Source organism: Phascolarctos cinereus, unplaced genomic scaffold (assembly GCF_003287225.1).
Source record: "Phascolarctos cinereus isolate Bilbo 61053 unplaced genomic scaffold, phaCin_HiC Scaffold_4;HRSCAF=312, whole genome shotgun sequence".
Classification (NCBI taxonomy): domain Eukaryota; kingdom Metazoa; phylum Chordata; class Mammalia; order Diprotodontia; family Phascolarctidae; genus Phascolarctos; species Phascolarctos cinereus.
The window spans coordinates 87,778,828-87,800,178 of record NW_027555847.1 but is presented as its reverse complement, the minus strand read 5'-3'; the positions used below and the strand labels follow the sequence as shown (position 1 = coordinate 87,800,178).

General features: G+C 40.5%; 1 protein-coding gene across 5 annotated transcripts in view; it reads left to right on the top strand.

Annotated features, from left to right (window-relative positions):
• The first annotated feature begins 930 nt into the window (after positions 1-930).
• The window catches only part of DAG1 (dystroglycan 1), a 92,295-nt gene continuing 71,874 nt past the window's right edge, over positions 931-21,351 (top strand). The window contains exons 1-2 of one of the 5 annotated variants that reach the window (XM_020998945.2): positions 2,152-2,253; positions 3,150-3,281. The gene's annotated coding sequence lies outside the window, so the exon portion shown is untranslated. The other 4 variants (XM_020998943.2, XM_078152379.1, XM_020998944.2 and 1 more) reach the window with 4 other exon arrangements.

The window sequence follows — 21,351 nt, the reverse complement described above, 5'->3', positions numbered from 1 at the left end:
TTTCTCCCTATGGCTATCCTACCCTATCCTACCTTTCCAGACTTATTATATATCACATCCTCCCTCCCAAGCCCCCGTGCACTCTGATCCAAACTGGCTTGTTGCTGCTCCACAGGACATTCCATCTCCTGGCACTGGGTGTTCCTCTTGCTCTGGTTCTCTTTATCCTCAGAATTTCAAGCCTCGGTTCCAGCTCAGTTCAAGACTGACCTCCTGCTTGCAAGCCTGAAGCTTTCCTGATTCTCCCAGCTGCCAGTGCTTCCCCGCCCCCCATTTCCTTGTATTTTATGTTTTGTATCTATTTATATGGGTAAATATTGACTCCTCCGATTTGTTTCTTCCCCATCTCCTAGCACAGTAATACCTTGATGCTTAGTAGGTGTTTATAGATACTTGTCGATTGATTTTCTATTGTTAGGCTCTGGGGGAGATTCACAGTATAATATGGGATATGACAAATAGATCACATAACTATATTAGGGATGTGCACGACTATGCTATGTGATATTGGAGGTTAAGGTCATTGCTGACAGATTTCAGGGGAGACTTCCTGGAGGAGGTGGCATTTGATTTGGCAGTTTTCACAGTCAGGAACATAAACTAAGATTCAGGTTGACCTGTCTGGGGTTTGAAGCAGGCTGGGTGGGTGGGGGGTATGGTGAGCACGTGCCCAGGCCAACGTCTCGGTGTACCCAGGGGTCCCAGAGGGCACGTGCAGAGCGGGGCGTGTCGGAGGTGTAGCCAAATCAGAGACAGGGCGTGTCCTCGATCCATGTGCAGAAAGGGGCGTGCCTCGGGCGGGTAGGGCTTTGGAGGGAGGGAGGAGCTCAGATTGACTGGGCGGGACCGCCCAGGGACAGAGTGGGCGTGCCGGGCCAATGAACGCGGCGACGCGGGGCGGTGGGCGGGGCTTGCAGGGAGGGTTCGGGCCGGCTGCGGGCTGAGAAATGCAGGCAGAAGCGTCGGGGATCCGCGGAGGGATCGTGCGGGCGCCGCCGCGGGTACCGCTCGGCCGCGGGGATTGGCTGTGGTGCTCGCGTGTCACCCGGGGTTGCTAGGCTCCGGGCCGCCCCGCCTCCGCCTTTCCCCGGTACGTGCTCGCGCGGAGGCTGCGGCGCGGCTCTCGCGCTTCTCGGGCTTCGGGCTGCGCGCGCGGCGGCGGCATAGCGCCGGGGCCCCGGGGAGCGGCGGCGTCCTGCGGCCCGGCGTCCTGGCGGAGCGGGGAGTGTCGGCACCTGCCGCTGCCCGGCGGCGCTCGGGGGTGAGTCACGCCCTCCCCCTACGGCCGCCTAGCGGCTCCCGGGCCCTGGGCCCGCCCGGCCCGCGCCCCTCCCCCTCTCCCAGCGGCCCCGGCCCCTCTTCTCTCCTCCCCGCCTAACACCTGCTGCTGCGCCCGCTCGGGGCCCTGGGTCCGGGGTGCGAGCGAGGCCTGCGCCCGCCGGCCCGGGCCCGCTCGTGTCCTTGCTCTTCGCTGGCAGCGGGCGGGCCCGGGCCGGCGGCTGCGGGAGGAGGTGGTTCTCTGGCGGCGCTGCCTTTACCTCACGCCGCCTGCATCCCCTCCCGGCCCCGGGGGTCAAGGCCTGGGGGGGTGGCGGCGGCGGCAGTGGGTGTGGGCGTGCAGGGCAGAGGGGGCTGCCGAGGGGGGCTCGGGCCCGGCGGCTGCTGAGAGCGCCTTTTGTTGCCGGGCCCGGGGCTGGCACGGAGGCGGCGGCGGAGCAGGCCGCGGGGCCGAGGTCGGCCCGGGTGCGGGGCCGGGGCCTTCCCCGCCCGGGAGCCGCCGGGGCCTCTGGGCGGGCTGGACGCCGCCGGTCGGCCCCAGAGGGAGGGGGAGCGCCGGGCCTGCCTGGGTGGCCCCCAGCCCTATTCGGGGGTCGAGTTTGCTGCTGGGTGAGGGAAGGGGAAGCGGGGAAAAACCTGCGTGTGGTTTTTGTGAATGCACAGCTGTCTGAGAGAAGCTGCTACAGCGGCAGGCAGGTTGAGTCGCTCTTTAAGCCCTTCCCTTGGGGAGGAGGTAGGGCCCCCCCAGTCCCCCACCCATGTTCGAGGTTCCTTTTGGAGCTCCAGTACCTGGTCGTCTTTTCACAGGAGTTTGAGAGAGCAGCTCCAAAGTTGGGTGTATCTGGGAGGCTTCCCCAGAGGACAGGCTGGTTTGCTTGTCCGGGAAACCTCCATTAAGACATAAGGACTCAGCTTCATAATAATGTCAAAGCTGGTGATTTAAAAAGAATGAGTCTAATATGTACATTTTGACAGGTAGGTAACCTCTAGATCATTAAAGGTTTAGTGTTGATTTTAAGGCTGAAGAGAAGTTCCTTGCCTTTTGTCAGTTTCAGAATTTAGCAGACTTTTTATTACTGCCATTTTATTTTCTGAAAGTCTCCCAATATGGAGAAGTTTTGGATGTTTGTGATCACTTAATAGTGTACATAGTTTTAAAACTTGAAGCTTTTTTTGAAAGGAACTGATTTAGTAATGTATTAGGAATTCTGTCTTAGAAGCACAGCATGCTCTTGCACTTTCTCTGAACAAGTGAGAAGAAGTGATTACTGGCAAAGGTCCTAGTCTGTTTGCCTGCCTGCCCCCCCTCTCCCTCTCCCTCTCTCTCTCTCTCTCCTCTCTCTCTCTCTCCTCTCTCTCTCTCTCTCTCCTCTCTCCCCCCTCCCCCTCTCTCCCCCCCTCCCCCCCTTTTCACTCTCTCCCTTCTCTCTTTCTCATTCTCCCCTTTCTCTCATTCTCTCTCTCCCTTCTTTCTGTTGATGAGACAAAATGGTGCATATAGCCAATTAACTATTTTTCCAGGTGTGTTTTGGGTGTCTGGGATAGGTATACTCTTTCAGAGTAGTATTGTTTTTAAAAGGACAGATATTTTGACCTGTTAAAAGTGTATTATTAGATGTTTGGAGAACTTGAATGGGATCAAGTTAATTTGGTTTAGCAGTGAGAAAGTGGACTTACAATGCAGAATACTCATGACTTGGGGCCAAAGCAAACAAGGTACAGATTTCTGCTAGGAAATCAAAAGAGGGAGGTGTTTTCTTAAGTGAAAGTTGGGGAATATTGCAGGCATGCAGATGAATATAGGTAAGAGGAGAAAACAATATTTACACAATAAACATTTAATGGGAATTGTGAAACACTTGTGTTGGTAGTCTTTCAGTCAAGAAACTTGCAGGTCTACACTATTCTGAAAAAATCGGCAGCTTGCTAACAGTGGAGTTGAAACTTGGCAAAGTGTCTACCATCTCTGCTGACTTCAAAGATAGAAGCTAATGTCGACTGAGGTCAGTGGCAACATTTAGAATTATTGAGGGGAATGGGGGTGGGAGAAGGGCACTTTGCCAGATCATCTAAAGTAGTTTCATCCTAGCTGGGATTATTTCTAAATTACTCCAGATAGTGTAGAATACATTCCCAAGAAAAAGAGATTCCATAGTCTCCCTCGGCAACTGCTCAGTTGTACTGATAGTGAAGAATCTTGCTTATCTAACCTAAAATCCATAGCCCATTGGATTCTATCCTTCAGGCTTGGACAATTGTGGACAATCTTGGACAGTTTTCTTGGGTGTGGTTTTCAAGTAGTTTGATGATTCTTAAATTATCTCTTCAATCTTTTTTTCCAGGTGACTTATTTCTGCTTTGAAGTACCTCACTTTTTTTTTCTATTTTTCTCACTCGGACATTTTTCTTAATCTCAGGGTAAATTGCTATTTTTATCCCTGTTAAGGCAAAATTAAATACAATGCCTCTGTTATTTTCCTGTTTGATGCTTGTTCACTGAAATTTGGGTTCCAACTTTTGCCCTTAATTTCAACCAGTGATATGGTTGAATTTTCTGAAGGTAGTACTAGGGAGACTTTTCTAATGGTGGAAAGGGAGTGTAGAGAAGAAAGTAGGGAGATGTCAAGACATCCTACCCATCTCTCCAAGCTCATATTACCCACTAGTAGTAGAATTCCTTAAGGCCTAGCACTGTTTTTGCATTTACAATGCTTTGTAGTAGTGATTAATTCCCTAGGAGCCAGATAAGTTGTGGGTGGTTGGAAGGTGGGAGGGAGAGGTAGAATTTGGGATCATTTTAAGTTTATAGGTCCCCTACCAGTAATAGGGCAGGATTTTACTCATAGATTTTAAAGCTTAATTTTCCCCTTCTCTTCTCAGTAACAACCCCACCCCTTCTGTGATATCCATGTTTTGGGGAAATATAATGTGGTTTTTCATCCCTTAAAGGTAGGGGACACTTCCTTGAACGAACTTCTGTCATGAACCTTCATATTTCCACTAGAATCAATCTATAGGTAAAATTTGGGTGCCAGCCATGTACTAGGTGCTGTAGGATACAAAGTATTACATGACATTGCTCCTTCCCTCAAATAGTTTGTTTTCTAGTTGGAGAGAGAGAATGATAACATAAAGTGCATAAATTGTTTAGAATGATCTCCTTTGGCTCCTATGACCAGGAAAGAGCCTGAACTGGATTTTCATTGGGTGAAATTTAGAAAACTGAAAGGGAGGGAGGATGGCATTCCAGGAGAACTTGAACAAAGGTGAAGAGGTGGGATATGCATGGTATGTCTAGGGAACCAGTTTGACTGGAGTGGTGGAGAGTTTCTGTAGGGAAGTAGTAGCAGATGAGTTTGGAGATGCAGCTTGGAGTTTTGGAGACAACTTTTAGACCCATGTTATGTTTTTTTTTTCTTCAGCTTCCCTTATTTTGTTTAATTTCTAAACTCAATACTGTTCAGGTAACAACACTTTCACAATACAATATTTTTAATTGTTCATTCTATAATGCCTGAAGCTAGCCTTAATAGCTAGGATTCAATATGTGGTTTTCAGTTTTAGATACTCTTGGGGTCATATTGGCAGCTTCAGCCTTTATAATAAGATACATAAAGTCAATCAAACTTTTTAAGCTTCTGGGAGATTATAATTGAATGAAGTATGGAAACAAGCTCACAAACTGTTGAATTTGTGAAGCTAGATTTCTTTCCCCAGTTACTTATTGAGTGAAATTTATGTGACTTAATTCCTACTAGATGCCTGAATGTTAGATACAAATTAATTTTCAAGATTATAATTTTGCCTGAGTATGTTAGTCCTGCCTGGGAAGAAGTTAAGTTGATAAGAGTGTATGACTGCCTTTCTGAGGGAGTGGCAACAAAGACAGGTGTTCAGGTTTCGTTTTGAAGTTGTGCCATTCTGAACTAGTAATTAAAAAAAATTCTAGTATGTTGAATGTTTACACTTTGAATTACTTTAGTATCTTTGAAGTTTTTCACCCTGATTTTTGGTCTTGGTTTATCTGTCAAGTCTTCAGTATAAAACATATCTTCTTTCTCAATAGTGACCTTTGATAAAATTTGGTGGAATAGTTTGACTCACTTGTGTGGGCAGGGGATTAAGTGGCATTCTTTATGTCTTTCTGGAAGGAGCATAGAAGAGTTCCAGCCTTGCAATAGGCATTCACCACTATCATTCTTTACTCTTCCCAATGGGTTTTAGTTCCCATTTTAGTTAAGTGTTTTTGAAATAGGATTGTATTGGAAAATGCAAGGAGTACCTCCCAGTATACTTTTTTAAAAATTTCTCTGCTTTGTGTAGAGTACAAGTATACTCTGATTTAAGGAGTTTGGAATTATGAAAATTGATTTACACAAAATAAAATTGGGGCATATATGTTTATTCACTTCATAAAAACATTTATGAGATTTCTTTAAATGTCAAACTTTCTCCAGTGTATCTACAATTTCAGATGTGATTTGTATTACACAGTTTTTCAAGGAAAAGTGACATCTTTTAACAAGCTGACATCTATTATAAAATGAGGCATATCTCTGTCATTTTTTAAACAAGATTCCTTCCATAGGCATCCCGATTTTTCCCTCTTTTAGGGGTGCTTAGATTCTTACTTTACGTTTAAGTACAATTCGGTGTCCCCTGCTGTTCTGCGCATATGAAACCACTGATTCATTTTTGTTGCTGCTACTCATTGCACTATTGCATCCTAAATATAGGGTAGTGTGCCAGTTGGGAAACAGCCCAGTAGTAAGTGGAAGCATTTGGAATGCTGCATATTATTCAGAGAAATAATCAGCCAATGCTTAGCTTGTGTTGGTAATTGTACTTGGTACAATGTATTGGAATTTGCCCTTAGATTCCTGTAGGTGTTGGAATTTCTTCCTGCATACAATATAAAAGACTGTAAGAGAGCAATAATCTGTTTGAAAATTGCGTTCTTCTAATAATTGGTGTAAAAATGTTTAATAGAAATCTCAGTAATACTTCAAAGCTTGAGAAAGCTGTTCTTAAACTTTTCATTTCTGCAAGGGGTCTGATTCATCTAATTTGGCCATACAGCATACAGAATTGATTTTTCTACCAATGTAAGGATAGTTATATTTAATTCTCTATAGACGTTTGCTTGCATTTTTGAAAGTACTTCTCAGCCTAGTAGAAAGCATGACGTTTTCTACATTGTTTGGTGTTTTTCTTTTATTGGTTTAGTTATTCTTAAAATATATTGAGTATTAATAGATTTTATTTTAGAATATTTTACAAGAACCCAATTCACTCCTTGATTGAATATCCCACAGGGTATAATTTCTGAAAACAGTTAAGCAAAACATTTTAAGAGTTATTGAGACAGTGCATGCAACTTTACATTTAAAGAGTTTTCAGTTTGTTAAGGGAAAGAACTAGAAGTAAGGAGGCCCATTTTTACTACTATTATTCAATAAAATATTAAAAATGCTAATGATAGCGGGATCAGTAAGATAAGAATTAAGGGACTGTGCATTATCAGAAAGGAGGCAAAGTTATCTTTCCACCTATGATACAGTGGCATAGTTGGAAAACCCTAGAGAATCAACAAAAATTAAAATAATTGCTTTGGCAAAGTAGTGAGATGCAAAACAAGTCCCAGATCATCAGCATTTCTATCTGTTAATAACAAAAACCAGGAAGGGGGAGAGTCATTTTTTTTTAATGTAACTATCTTGGAGTTTACCTACAGTGGTCTTGTGTAAATCAATTACATAATAATCAGAAATAAAGGAAGACCTAAATAAGGGGAGACAGAGTCAATGTACATTAATAGGCCATGCTGATACAATAAAAAAATAACATGACTACTCACTTTAACAACGTTTTAATTCTACATCAATCAGATTACCTAAGGGATACTTTATAGAATTAGGAGAAATAAAAAGTTCGTGTGGAAGAACCAAATATCAATACTATATGGGGAAATAAGTGTATGAAGTAGAAATGAAGAGGATTTGATATGACCAGATTTCAAATTGTATTATGAAGCAGTAATTTTTCAGTACTATTTGGGATCAGATAAGAGAATGGAGAATAGATCAGAAGAACAGATTAGATAAGCCCGTCTTGAAAGAAAAAAAAGTAAATAGAACAGTTCAGTCTTTCATAAATATAAGAACATGAAGTGCTAAGGAAAGAATTCTTAAAAAAAGAAAATTTATTGTAACTTTAATAATGAATGTAAGTACAATTAATTACACTTGCCTTGTAATCACTACTATTCAAATGAATTGATTTCAACATATAAATGACTTTTCTGTCATTTTTTCTAATCCTACATCAGAATCTGTGATTTATTCTCATTTCTTACGTAATTAGTATATGTCCTGTTGTAATTATGTCATTGTTTCACAAAGGTCTTTCCATGTGGTTTTTTTATTTTTTACACTTAGTCTTAACTGCATTATAGTATCCTGTTATGTTAATGTACCATGATTTACTTAACCAATTCATTTTAAGAAGTACTTATTAAGTGCCAACTCTGCGCTAGGTGCCATGATAGGTGGTAGACAAAATGGGTATTTTTTTTGCTTTTCCTTTTATATTCCCAGCATTTAGCATTGCCTGGCACTTAATAAATTGATTAAGTGAGGTCGCCCAAAGTAAATAAATATTTTACAGAGTAATTTTGGGGATGGGGAAGAGCACTAAAAGCTGAGTGTGTTGGGGGGGGAGGTGGAGGATAGCGAATAAAGAAGGGCTTCTTGTAGAAAGTGGCACTTGAGCTGAGCCTTGAAGGAAAGTGGGTGGGAGGAGGGGAGCATTCTGGGTTTGGGGGATAATTTTTTTTAAAGACACAATAGATTAGATTTATTCTGTGATTAGAGTTGTTAGGACTTGTGCAGAATAGGCATTAATGGAAATACATAGGAGCACAGTTTTCTTTTACAGAAAGGGGAATCTGTGAATATTTCAGCCTATTAAACTGGAAGCTTCCTATTTTCTGCTTTAGAGGAGGTAAGAAACACTCTGCTTATTCCCAACTAACTCCTTCCTTCTCTGTATCTTGGGGGACAGTTTGTACAAAGGTGCAGTGGTGAGAGATGGATGGTCATTTTGAGAGAATAACAAATTTCCAGTTTGATTGAGTACTCCAAAAGAAGTACTATGAAGTCAGTCTATAAAGATAGGCAGTTAAATGGGAGCAGTTTGCATTTTATCCTAGAGGCAATGAGGAGTCCATGAAGCAAGGGAGTAGTAAGATCAGACCCTGTGCTTTAGAAATATTACTTTGAGTTGTATTGCTCTGCAGTCAATAAATAAAGGGCTATGAGGAATGTAGAGAGATGAGTAAAGACTTAGATAAATTGAAATGAAGTTAGCATAACTAGGAAATCACTGTACGTAGTGATTTCAGCAATGTAAATGGTTTTTTTTTGTTTGTTTTTTGTGTTTTTTTGGGTGAGGCAATTGGGTTTAAGTGACTTACCCAGAGTCACACAGCTAGTGAGTGTTATGTGTCTGAGGCCAGATTTGAACTCAGCTCCTTCGGAATCCAGGGCTGGTACTGTATCCACTGAGCTGTCATAGGTGTCCCAGCAATGTAAATGGAAAGAATAAAAATAACAAATTGTAAATGCTGTGTAATTATAATAACCAACTTTATCTGCAAAGAAGAGAAATGAGGAATGTACTTCCTTCCCTTTTCTTTTTCTTTTTTTTTTTTTACAGAGGTAAGGAATATATATGTGGAATATTGCATGTATTGTTGAATTTGATGGATTAGCTTTTTATTTTGAACTGCCTTTTATCCTCTTTTTTATTTTCTTATAAAGGATGGTTCTCTGGGAGAGTTGAATGAGGGAGGAAGATTTCGTAAGAGAAAAAGATGTAAAAAAAAACCACACGCTATAAATACAAATTAATAAAATTTTAAAATCACTTTGGCAGATATGTGGAAAGTAGATTGGAGAGGGCAGATACTAGAAGCAGAGAGGCTAATGCAAGAGTCCAGGTAGGAAGTGATGAGGCCCAGAGCCAGATTAGTGGCCATATGAAGTGTTGTGAAAGTAGACTCAAAAAGACTTGGGCAACTGATTGAATATGGGGGGTTGGGATTGGTATGTATCATCAACAAAAATAGGGAAGTTAGAAAGAGGAATGTGGGGGGTGTGTGTGTGTGTGAGAGAGAGAGAGAGAGAGAGAGAGAGGGAGAGAGAGAGAGAGACAATATGAATGTGAGAGAGAGAGAGAGAGAGAGAAGATAATGAGTTCCATTTTGGACATGCTGAGCTTGGTATGTGTATGGGATATCTAAGTGGACACATTCAGTAGGCAGTTGGTGATATAGATCTTGGGCTTAGAGATATGAGATTAAATTTGTACATTTGGGGAGTCAGATATGTAAAGATCATTCTCCAATTGTTAGACATTAAATTTATTTCTAGTTTTTTTCAGCACTGTGTACAGTTAATACTGTGTATCCCTAAAGTATTATTTTTATAAGTTTGTAGTTCCATCAGTAATGAAAAAGTACCTGCTTTTCTTTTTTTAATTAAGAAAATTTTCAATCAAATTAGAAAGCATTTTTTTTCACCCTCCCACCTCTTTGCTCCCATCCCCTTTCAGGGAAAAAAGAATATGTCCCTGATAACAAATAAATGTAAAGCTAAACAGATCCCTGTATTAACCATGTCCAAAAAGTGTGTCTTTTTCTCCATATTATATGTATCAGTTCTCTGGCAGTAATGAGTAGCTTTCTTCATTATCAGTATCTGTGCCCTAGGATCAGAGGCAGCTAAGTAGTGCAATGGATAGAGCACCAAGGCTGGAGTTAGGAAGACTCATATTCTTGAATTCAAATCTGGCCTTAGACACTAGTTGTGTGACTTTGGGTAAGTCACTTAACCCTGTTTGCCTCAGTTTCTTCATCTGTAAAATGAGTTGGAGAAAGAAATGGCAAACCACTTCAGTATCTTTGCCAAGAAGACCCCAGATGACTTCACGAAGAGTCAGACGTGACTGAAAATGACTGAACAACAACTACCCCTAGATTCACTGGTTGATCATTGAAGTTGATCAAAGTTATTAAGCTTTTAAAATTATTGTCTTTTACAGTGTTGATGTTATATTACAAATTACTCTTCTGGTTCTGCTTAATTTACTCTGCATCAGTTCATACGAGTCTTCCCAGGCTTCTCTGAAACCATCTCTTTCACAGCCCTTTCTTTAACAACAACAACCCTTGAGTTTTACTGCTTTTAGTTATTTTTGCTAATTTGGTGGGTATGAGATAACTCCAAGTTGTTTTAAATTGCATCTCTTTGAAGATATGTGAGATTGAACATATTTCAAGTGACTATTAACAACTTAGATTTCTTCTTATGAACACTGACTCTTCCTGTTTTTTGATGGCTTATTACGCACTTGGAATTAACTTTGTAATAAGTTTATAACAGTATCATATGTTAGATGTCAGGTTTTTAATTTGTCATATTTGCTGTGTTTTCCCAGTCTTGTTTACTTTTAAATTAGATTATTTTTGTTTAGAAATTTATTTTGATGTAATCAAACACATCTCCTTCACATTTGAGATAAAAATACATGATTTTATTCTCTTCCATTTAAAATTTTGTCTTTTTATATAATTCTGATGGAGTTCACTGAGGTCTGTGGTGTGAGGTATGGATATAAATCCTTTTCCTGCAAAACTGTCCACCAGTTTTCCCAAGTACGATACTTAAACAGTGAGTCTTAGGAAAAGAACTCTTTTATTTCACAAACAACTGTTGGAAAACTGGATAGCAGTTTGATACAAAATAGATTCAGACCCATGTTTCACACCATGTATGACATTAAATTGTTGCACCATTAAAAAGTTGGATAGTGAAGTTGGTTATCTCTTACAACTCTAGATAAGGTATGAGTTTGTAACCAGCCATTTGTTGACATATAGAATGTGTGTGTGTGTGTGTGTGTGTGTATGTGTGTGTATGTAATGTAATAGACAAATATGTGGTTATATATAGGTATATATTAATTTTATTGTGTAAAAAGAAATTTTTGCCCAAGAAAGTATAAGATACAAATAATTCCATTATTGTTTATCTTTTTTTTGGCCAGTAAAAATAATTCAGTAATATCATATTATAGCCTTAAAGTTGGAATGGACCTTAGAGATTACCTAGTTTAACTCCTTCATTGGTGGCAGAGCTGGTATTTGATATGAGGTCCTCTGACTTGAAATCTGAAATTTTTCCATGCCACTAGTTACCAGTAAATGAAGTCTAGGTTAAGAAGATGGATGATGTCCAAATGCTGTTTAAGTGAAAGGTGTAAAAGTTAATTTGTAATCAGTTATGATGTGCCTGCTATATAAAATCTTCAGAGTGCTAAGTAACTTTGCATTTGAATCTTTGCTTAGTGACTGAGCCTACTCACCTGGTTTTTACTCTTTACTATAGCTTGACCACCCTCCCTTTAGAGGCAGGTCATGTGCTATAGGTAAGCGAACAGAGTGCTAGACTTAGGGGAAGACCTAGGTTCAAACGTCATCTCTAACACTTAATAAACCTCTCTGGAACCTCGGGCACCTCTCCCAGACTGTAACTCATAGAGGGATTTAGGAGTTTCTCACTTACATAGCTTAGTATTAGTTAGGTGATCTTAGGAAAATGACAGGACATTTAGGAAAATGTCTACTGGACAGAGGAAATCAGTTATGGCACAACTGAAGAATAGTTCTTCCACTTATACAGACTTGCTGCAGTGGTGAGACAGTTTAATTGCCTGAGGAGAAATTTTCTGGGAGGTGACTAGGAGAAAGTTGCGTATTAAAGAACTAAAAATAGAATCCACTAAACTTAGACACAGAAGTTGGGTTGTTGATCTCTGTAACTTTTCCATGCATTTGTACAGCAAAGTCTGTTACTTTTGTTACTTAAAAAGCTATACTGGTATTTTGTTAGAAGGGTCACAAGCAGGAAGGAATTTTTAAAATCTGAACTTAACGAACACCAAAAAACATACGTTTTCCCATATACAAAGCAGGACAGAAAGATTCTATGTGAAACTAAAATTTCTATTATGTACAGCTTTTTTTTTTAAAAGTACATAATAAATTCAGCATATTACTTTCAAAGCTATCCTGAGTGTGTCTCTCTGAACGTTTGCTCTTTTTGTGTGCATTTTTAAAAATGCTTCGCTGACCCCCCCCCCCTTTTTTTTGGCAGCACTATTGCTAGTTCCTTTTATCATAAAATGAAAAAAGAAAATACAGTCTTTGTAACAAATCAGACAGTCAGCAAGTACCTAGGCTTACTGTATGCTGGGCATTGTTAGATATTGGAGATATGAGTACAAAGAATGTAATAATCCCTGTCCAGAAAGAGTTTGAATTCTAATGGGGGAGACAAATACATATATAAATATAAACAGCAATAATAGAACAGGAATAAATGAAAATATTTACAAAGTAGTTAAATACAAAATAGTTGGGGAGAGAGAGCGCTAGCATTGGGGGTGATTAGGAAAGACTTGATGCAGAAGATGGTGCTTGATTTCTTTCTTGATGAAAGAGAGTGAGGCCAGGAGATAATGAGAGAAGGCATTCCAGGCATGTGGGTGGTGGTCAGCGCAGAGACATGGAAACAAGAGATGGAGTGTAGGGTATGGAAAGAGCAGAGGGGAAGACAATTTGGATCATAGTCACTGTTTGGGAAGAAGGGTCTGGAAAGATAGAGTGGGGCCAGGTAGTACAGGTCATATTAGAAGCTGAAAAGAGAAGTGGTTTTTTTTTTCCTTAGAGGCAATAGGAAGCCACTCGGACTCAGTCAAATGGGGGAAGTCACATGGTGATCAGTACTTAAAGGAAATTACTCTGATAGCAGTGTGTAGGATGGACTAGAGGAAGGAGAGAGACTTTGAGGCATAGAGGCCAATGAGGTGATTGTTTCAATAATGAGGGCCTCTGCCTAGATGGTGGGTATATAAGTGGAAAGAAAGGGTATGATGTGAGAAATATTGTTTAGGTGAAAATGGCACAGCTTGGGAAGAGACAGAGGCGTAGTCAAACAGGTAAAAGGAAAACCAGGAGAGAGTTGTGTCAAAAAAACTCAGAGAGGAGACAATAACTAGGAGTAAAGGAGGTGATCGAGAGTATCAGATGCCACCGATAGATTGAGAAGCCCAAAGACTGAGAAAAATTTGACTGACAGATTTGTCAGTTGAGAGATCACTGGTGTCAGGTGCATTGGTACATACTTGCCTGTCATCCCTGCTACTAGGAAGGCTGAGAACAGTCAATCATTTGAACTTGGGAGTTCTGAGCTGCAGTAGGGCTAAAGTTGATCTGATGACCATAGTTCAGAACCAGTACATTGATTGCCTGGGAGTTGGACCACCAGGCTGCCTAAATAGGGATTAAACAACCCAGGTCTGAAACAGAGAATGTCAGAGCTTCCGTGCTGATCGGCAGTGGGGTTGTTTCAGCCTGGGCAAGTGAGGGAGACTTAGGCAAAAAAAAATCACTGATAACTTTGGACAGAGCAGTTTCAATTGAGAAGTGAAGTCAGAAGTCCAGTTGTAAAGGGTTGAGAAATGAGAGGAGAGGAAGTGGAGGTGGAAAGTTTTTCAAGGCGTTTGGCTGAGAAAAGGGAAAATATAAGGTATGGCTTCAGGGGGATAGTAGAGTCTTGTGAAGATTTTTTTTTTTAAAGATGGGAAGCTTGGTCATGTTTGAAGGCAGGGAAGGAATCAGTAGATAGGGAGATGTTGAGGATTAGAGAGGGAGGCTGATTGAGGATGCAACTGCTGAAAGAGATGGAAGGGAATGGGATCAAGTGCCCATGTAGAAGAGTTACCTTGGCGAAGAGAAAGGTTACCTCTTTGTTAGAGATTGAGGGAAAGGAAGAGTGAATGGGAGATGATTTCAAGGAGTTTTGACTAACTAGTCAACTAAATAGAGAAGATGAGAAGAGGGACCTCATGTTGAATGGTTTCAGGTTTCTGGAAGGAAAAAAGAAAGATTCTCAGCTAAAAGGGAGGAGAAGAATGGAGGGAATAGGCTTGGGATTGCTTGTATGGGCATTGATACAGGCCAGGGTTGGGAAACCTGCAGCCTTGAGGCCGCATGTGGCTTTCTAGGTCCTTGGGTGGGGCCTTTTGCCTGAATCCAAGTTTTACAGAACAAATCTTTTTATTAAGGGGATTTGTTCTATGAAGTTTGGATTCAGTTAAAGGGCTGTACTTGAGGACCTAGAGGGCTGAATAAGGCTACCTGTCAGGGAGGAATAAAAATACTACCTTGCTAGATGTTAGATAACATGAATTTGAATTGTGAGATTTTTGTTCAGCTGCATTCACAGGTTTATTAGGAATGGAGAAATGTGATAAGAGTTATCTAGGGCAGAGGTGTGGCAAGAGAGCAGTGACAGAACAAGGGGCCAAGGGATGTGAGAGCAGAAGACAATGTAGAGTTGAAATAGCTAACTGTTGAGTTGTTTGGAGAGTAGGAGAGTAAGTCAAATTAGGGGTAATGTCCTAAGAAATAAGAAAGTACTGAGACATGGAAGGACTGGAGATCTCCGTGAGAAAGGTTTAGGTGGTATGAGGCGTAAGGGGAAAGGTGGAATAGGAGATTATGGTCAGATAGAAGGAAGAATGGTAGTTTTTTTTTCTTTTTAAAGAAGTGGAACACTTGTAGGTAATGGTGAGATCTAGTCATCCGTATGTATGCCTGAGATGGAGTCAGTAGTAGGTCATAGGATTTTTTGGCTGAGGAAATAGGAGATTAGGAAGTTTGAAGGGAGCACTTGCGTGGATATTCAGATCATTCCTTTTCCCCCTTCTCCTCCCTTCCTCGGTATGAGGGGCTTCCTGCAGGGCTTGTTGGGGAATTTGGGGGAATAGCGTATATGGAGGAATTATGGTAGTGCTGATAGTACAGTACTGCAAAACCAAGCAACCTTCACACTTCCCAGGGAAATTAACTAAGTCCAAAGGTGGCTAGTGGGGATTCTAGTGGATTTTAAGCCCAGCTTGCTTGAGTCAGCTTGGTAATACAGCAGCCAAAAGAGTTAATGTGATCTTAGAGGATCTTAATAGAAATGTGGTGTGCAGAGCAAGAAAAGTGACAATCCTGCTATGTGATATACCTTTTCCTGGTCAGACTGCATCTGGAGTTCTGTGTCTAGGTCTGGGTGTCACGTGTTAGAGGGGCCACTAGCAAGCACATCCAGGAGGTTGACAGTGACCATGTTGTTGTGGGGCTTAAAAGACCTGAAGATGTTTAGCTTGGAAAAACAAAAGACTTTGAGGTGGCTAGGGGAAATGATGATTATGACATATCATGGGGGTGGAGGGATTGTAGGTCTCCATGAGAGTAACTGAGAAGTTTAGAAGGGATGAGGCCTAGGGAGAGGGGTGGAATGATAGGAAATTGTGGTCAGATAGAAGAATGTTTTTATTTATGATTTATTTGTCACTTACTCATTTAAAAGTTTTTTATTTAGGAAGTGGAACCCTCGTGGGTAATGATGAGATTTAATATGTGATCATCCCTATGTGTGGCTTGAGGTGGAATAAAGATGTAGAACTTGGGATATTAGAGAGTTTGAGGGAGTACCTCCTTGGAAATTAGTCTCCCAGTATAAAGGTAGGAGTTGAGGAGGAGAGGAAAATGATGAGTCAGGTGCCGAACTCCTTGGGAAAGGAGAATGCCCTGGAGGTTTGTAAAACAAAGCCCTCATCTGGGTTGGGTAGAACATTTTGGTTGAATGGACTTCAAAGGAGAAGAGAATGCTGAGTGATGGAGGTAAAGGGAGAGTCTGGAAGTGATAGTGGAGAGCAAGAATTGTTTTGATTCCCCTTTTCAGGTTCACTGGACTCCTATGACTCTGAAGGAGAGAGCGAGGTTGATTGATGTCTTTGCACAGGTCTGCCTCACTTAAATCCAGTTCACTTGCCAGTCAAGACTTCATCACCCTCCCGATGTCATTGGGCCTCTTCAAGAAAGAAGAATAAACAACAACTATGTGTAGGACAACTTAGGGGTATGAGAGAAGGATAGTCAATATTGTTTACACATTGGATTTTTGTCTGAAAATGTTTTCTACTTTTTAAATGAAGCCCAAGAAGTGCCTGGATTCCTAAGTGCAGGAAAAATACGAGGTTGATCCAGGTACACATTTAACATGATATTAACTAGAAGGAGATTTTTCATTGTATGGGTTACTAAAGGGGATATGATCTGAGAAAAAGGTGGCTTGGTCATGTGGTGAGGGTAAGAAATAACAGATGGAGGCAGCATTGTCATAGGATCATAGATTTAGAGCTGGAAGTGATTGTTGAGCCCACTTCTATTATTTAAAAAAAAACACCACCACTTAAATAGCCAGATTTTTTTAAACCCTTTCCACCATTTTGGTAACCCCATTGCTAGGTCCTACCCTCTACTCTTCCCCAAACTGAAAGAAAAATAAAACCCTTATATTAAGTATACAGTCAAGCAAAACAAATCCCCACATTAGTTGTGTTCAAAAATGAATATCATCCTGCACTTTGAGTTCATCAACTTTGTCAAGAGATAAGTAGCTTGCTTTATTTATCATTGGTCCTCTGGAGTTACCAACACATAGTTGTTGTTTATCCTTCATTCTCGAAGAGGCCCAATGACATCAGGAGGGTGATGTCTTGACTGGCAAGTGAACTGGATTTAAGTGAGGCAGACCTGTGCAAAGACATCAATCAACCTCACTCTCCCCGTCAGAGTCATCAGAGTCCAGTGAACCTGAAGAGGGGAGTCAAAATAATTCTTGCTCTCCACTGTCACTTCCAGACTCTCCCTTTACCCCCATCACTCAGCATCGTCTTCTCCTTTGAAGTCCGTTCAGCCAAAATGTTCCTTTGGTCATTGCATTGATCAGACTTCTTAAATCTTTTGGAGTTTGTCTTTACTGTGTGGTTAGGGTTAGAGTTGTATAAATCATTGTTTCATACAAGTCTTCCCAGGTTACTTTCTCTGAAACTCTCATTTGTCATTTCTTAAGGCTCAGTAATTTTCCATTATAGTTATGTAACATAGTTTGTTCAGTTCCCCAATTGATGGGAATCCTTTTTAGTTTCTAGTTCTTTGCCACCGTAAGAAAGAGCTGCTATAAATATTTTTGTACATATGGTCCCTTTTCCTCTTTGTTGATGTCTTTGGGGTTTATCGCTGGGTCATAGGGCATGCACAATATAGCAACTTGGGGATGGTTTCAGATTGCCTTCCAGAATGGCTGTACTAATTTACAGCTCCACCAACAATGTTTTGAAGTGCCTGTTTTCCCATAGTCTCTCCAACAATTATCATTTTTCTTTTTTCTGAGCAGAACAGTCTTGAGATATGAACATTGGTTTCAGCTTCTTAGGTGACAAATATACCACCATCATTTGGGGGGCAGAGGCTGGCAGGGAGGAGTTACCAGAATATTTGATTTATATAATAGCGGTATCATTAACAGCCATAGTCTTCCTGGTTCCAGAAGTGTTTCATAGAATCTATAGCTAGAAGAAACTATACAGACCAAATCTAACCCTGTCATTTTGCAGATGAGGAAACTGAGGCCCAGATACAAGAAGAGATTTTCCAAGGTCACACAATTAAGTGCAAGAGGTGATACTTGAGTCCACGTCCCTTCACTCTAAACCCAGTCAATGAACTTACATTTCTTAAACACTTGCTATATACCAGGCACTAGGTATACAAAAATAAAAGTGAAACAGTCACTGCCCTTGATTTTGTATCCTATGCATATATAAGTGAATATACAATATATGCAAAATGAATACAGGATGGTTTAAAGAAAGGGGGGGTGGGAATCAGGAAAGAAGGGGGAAAGTCATCTGTACTCTTATTTTGATCTGCTACATCTAATTTTCATGGGGAGCAGCCAGGTCACGTAACCAAGAAAAAGGCAGCTGGAAATTGACTTTAATGCTCTTTCACCTCTGCTTTGCCATCTATTCATTGTACTTCCTTTACTGGTGATATGTAGTGCAGCCAAGGTGGACAATATAGACTCATTGTGTCCTGATTGCTGGTGAATTTTTCTTAAGTAACCTGTTTTGGAAATCATCAAACCTGGAAATGTTTTTGGATTTTTATCACATCTCTTGAAAAGCCCCTAAGGTACTTTGCAAAAAAGGGAAGCTGGTCAGTTTTGGTCCCCTGTGAGCTAGGAGATGGTAGGGAGCATGTAGAAATACTTGCAAGATTATTTAGCTGTACTAACTGCTCAATACCATTGCCATTTTGACTGTAAGTATTTGCTAGTGAAAATACCCCACTGAAGGGGAAATATTTATATGGTTTGAATGGACTCAAAAGTAGCTGCTTGTTGAACTAAATGTTTTATTTGGAAAACACTTGTCAGCATATCTGTAGTCTAAATCTAGAAAGCAAACCTCTAAGGAAAGGAAGTAGTTACTCAATCACAACTATTTTATGAGAATTCACTTTGGAAGAAGTTTTTGTGGTTTTGATTTTTTTTTGTTGTTGTTGAGGCAATTGGGGTTAAGTGACTTGCCTAGGGTCACACAGCTAGTAAGTGTCAAGTGTCTGAGATCTGATTTGAACTCAGGTCCTTATGACTCCAGGGCCAGTGTTATATCTACTGCCCAGAATAATTTTGTTTCATCTTTGTTTATACTTATTCCCTCATTTGGTCTTTTTTTTTAATTTAAAAATTTGTGTGTGTGTGTGTGTGTGTGTGTGTGTGGCAGTTGGAGTTAAGTGACTTGCCCAGGGTCACACAGCTAGTAAGTGTCAAGTGTCTGAGATCAGATTTGAGTTCAGGTCGTCCTGATTCCAAGGCCGGACCTCTATCCACTGCATCATCTAGCTGCCCCAGTTTTTGTGTTTTTAAAAGTGTGTATCTTTGTATCTTTGCAAAGCAAAAAACATAATAATTGAAATTTGGGCTTAACTTCACTATGATTTTCTTATAGTTATGTAGGTAGGTGCTGATTAGGGTATTTTAAGAGTATTCCTTAAAACTTTCTTGCCTTTCACATAGTAGTTCAATAAGTAATTACTTAATTTCTTTGACAGAGGTCCTCTTGAAGAGGCTGTGCTAGTAGATGGTGTATTCTCTCCACTGTAAACTGGCAAAGGTGACCATACTCTTCCTTTTACTCTTGCTGTGATTCTAGGCCTGTACTCTTTCTGATCTAGCTTTGTAGTTAGGGGTTATAGGTCACTTTTACTAGATGAGTGAGAAGAGAAAACATGAGCCAGAAATGAAGGAAGACTACTTAAAGAATGATTAACTTTGGCTTAAAAATTGTTGGATGATGGCTGGTCTATATAGCTGTGTAAAAATTGATTGTGATCCACTGAGCTACCATATTGATCTGAGTATAGGTGGTACCTTTTCCTCAGATCTGGCTTGTATAAAGTCAAGTGCAACCTATCAGTGGTGTTATTTTTCAGCATATATCTATATCTTTTTCCTTTAAAAGATGTTTTATTTTAAACACTACTAGGTATTTTATTCACTTGAATTTGAATGTGTAGCTCTTCGTAGAGAGACTACTTGTTTGCTGAAAAATGGCTAATCATAACTTGTGTTTTGGCCTGTTTGCTGTCATTGATTAATGATATTTCTTTGGGGAACTGCTTTCAAATATTGTCTTGGGTAATTTCATATAGGTGATAGCAATAGCCTCTGGGTGTGGGAGGAATGTTTGTGAGGGGTTCATTTTTAGGAGCATCTTATAGGCTTAGAGTACACCATCTTGTTAGTATTTTTTCTCCTCTTGCCCAATAAGTTGTACTGTCCTGTACATTTTATGGTAAAAATGTTGGGAAGCAATTACAACTTCAGTTTTTATATTGTAATGATTCCCTTTCTAAGGCCCAAAGCTGACATATGGACCATTTCATTGTCTTCATTTTCTATAAGAGGACCCCTAGTCATAGGGAACAAATATTAGCAGTTTTCTTAGGTCACAAAAGTTGGTTTGGGGAAGGAAGGAAGGAAGCAAACATTTATTAAGTGTCTGCCATGTGCCAGACACCGAGCTGGGTGCTTTATATTTTCTTATTTGAGTCTCACAACAACACAAGGGTAGGTGCTATTATTATCCCCATTTTACAGTTGAGGAAACTGAGTGTTAAATGACTTGTCCAGGGTCAGAGGGCTAGTAAGTATCTAAACTGGATTTGTATTCAGGACTTCCTGATGCTAGAGGCCACATGTAGCTTCCAGGTCACAGGTTCCTCACCCCTGCTCTGGACCAAGTGTTCTATATACACTGTGCCATCTTAACTGCCTCAAGGGGAGAGGAAAAAACCTTAGTAATAATAGTTTGCATTCATATAGGGGTTTAAGGTTTACAAAATGTGCTTTACATCATCCCTTTTTGTTCTTTTTTGTTGTACTCAGCAACTCTTTGAGGTGAAGGTACCATAAATATTTTTTCCATTTTCTGGATGAGGAAACTGAGGCTCATAGATGTTAAGTGATTTGTCCACGGTCACTCAAAGAGCTAGTGGCATTGCCCATACTAGAGCCTGTGCATCCTGGCTTGGAGTTTACTCCTTAGATCATATACAAGACATTTGTTTAGTATCTTAAAGTCTAACAGTCCTTCTTGTACAATATATTGCTTCTCAAACAAAAACAGATCGAAGCCTTGGAGATTCTTCAACTCTCTGACTCCCAGTTTTCTGGAGCAAAATGGATATACAATTCTGGTCAAACCAGTCCTCCAGGAAACCTAAGTTGTAACACGTTTTAGCTTTTAACTTCAAGAAAATTGTAGAGTTGGGAGATGGCTGCTTGGATTGGGCATGGACAGAAGAGAAATGAAAATCTTCTTTGACAGCAATGCTCACAGCCCAGTGTTAAGCAGTTGGCCTAACTTTGGTAACATATGGTTTTCCTTGACACCTGTCTTCCATTCCCTCTTTCTTTGCAACTTAATTTTTTTTATTCTGTTCATTCTTTTTGTCTGATTTCTCCCTTTTTTTATCCCTAAATTTTTCTTCTACTTTCCCTGTTTTCCTCTATTTCTCATTTTTCTTCACTCCTTTCCTTTATAGTA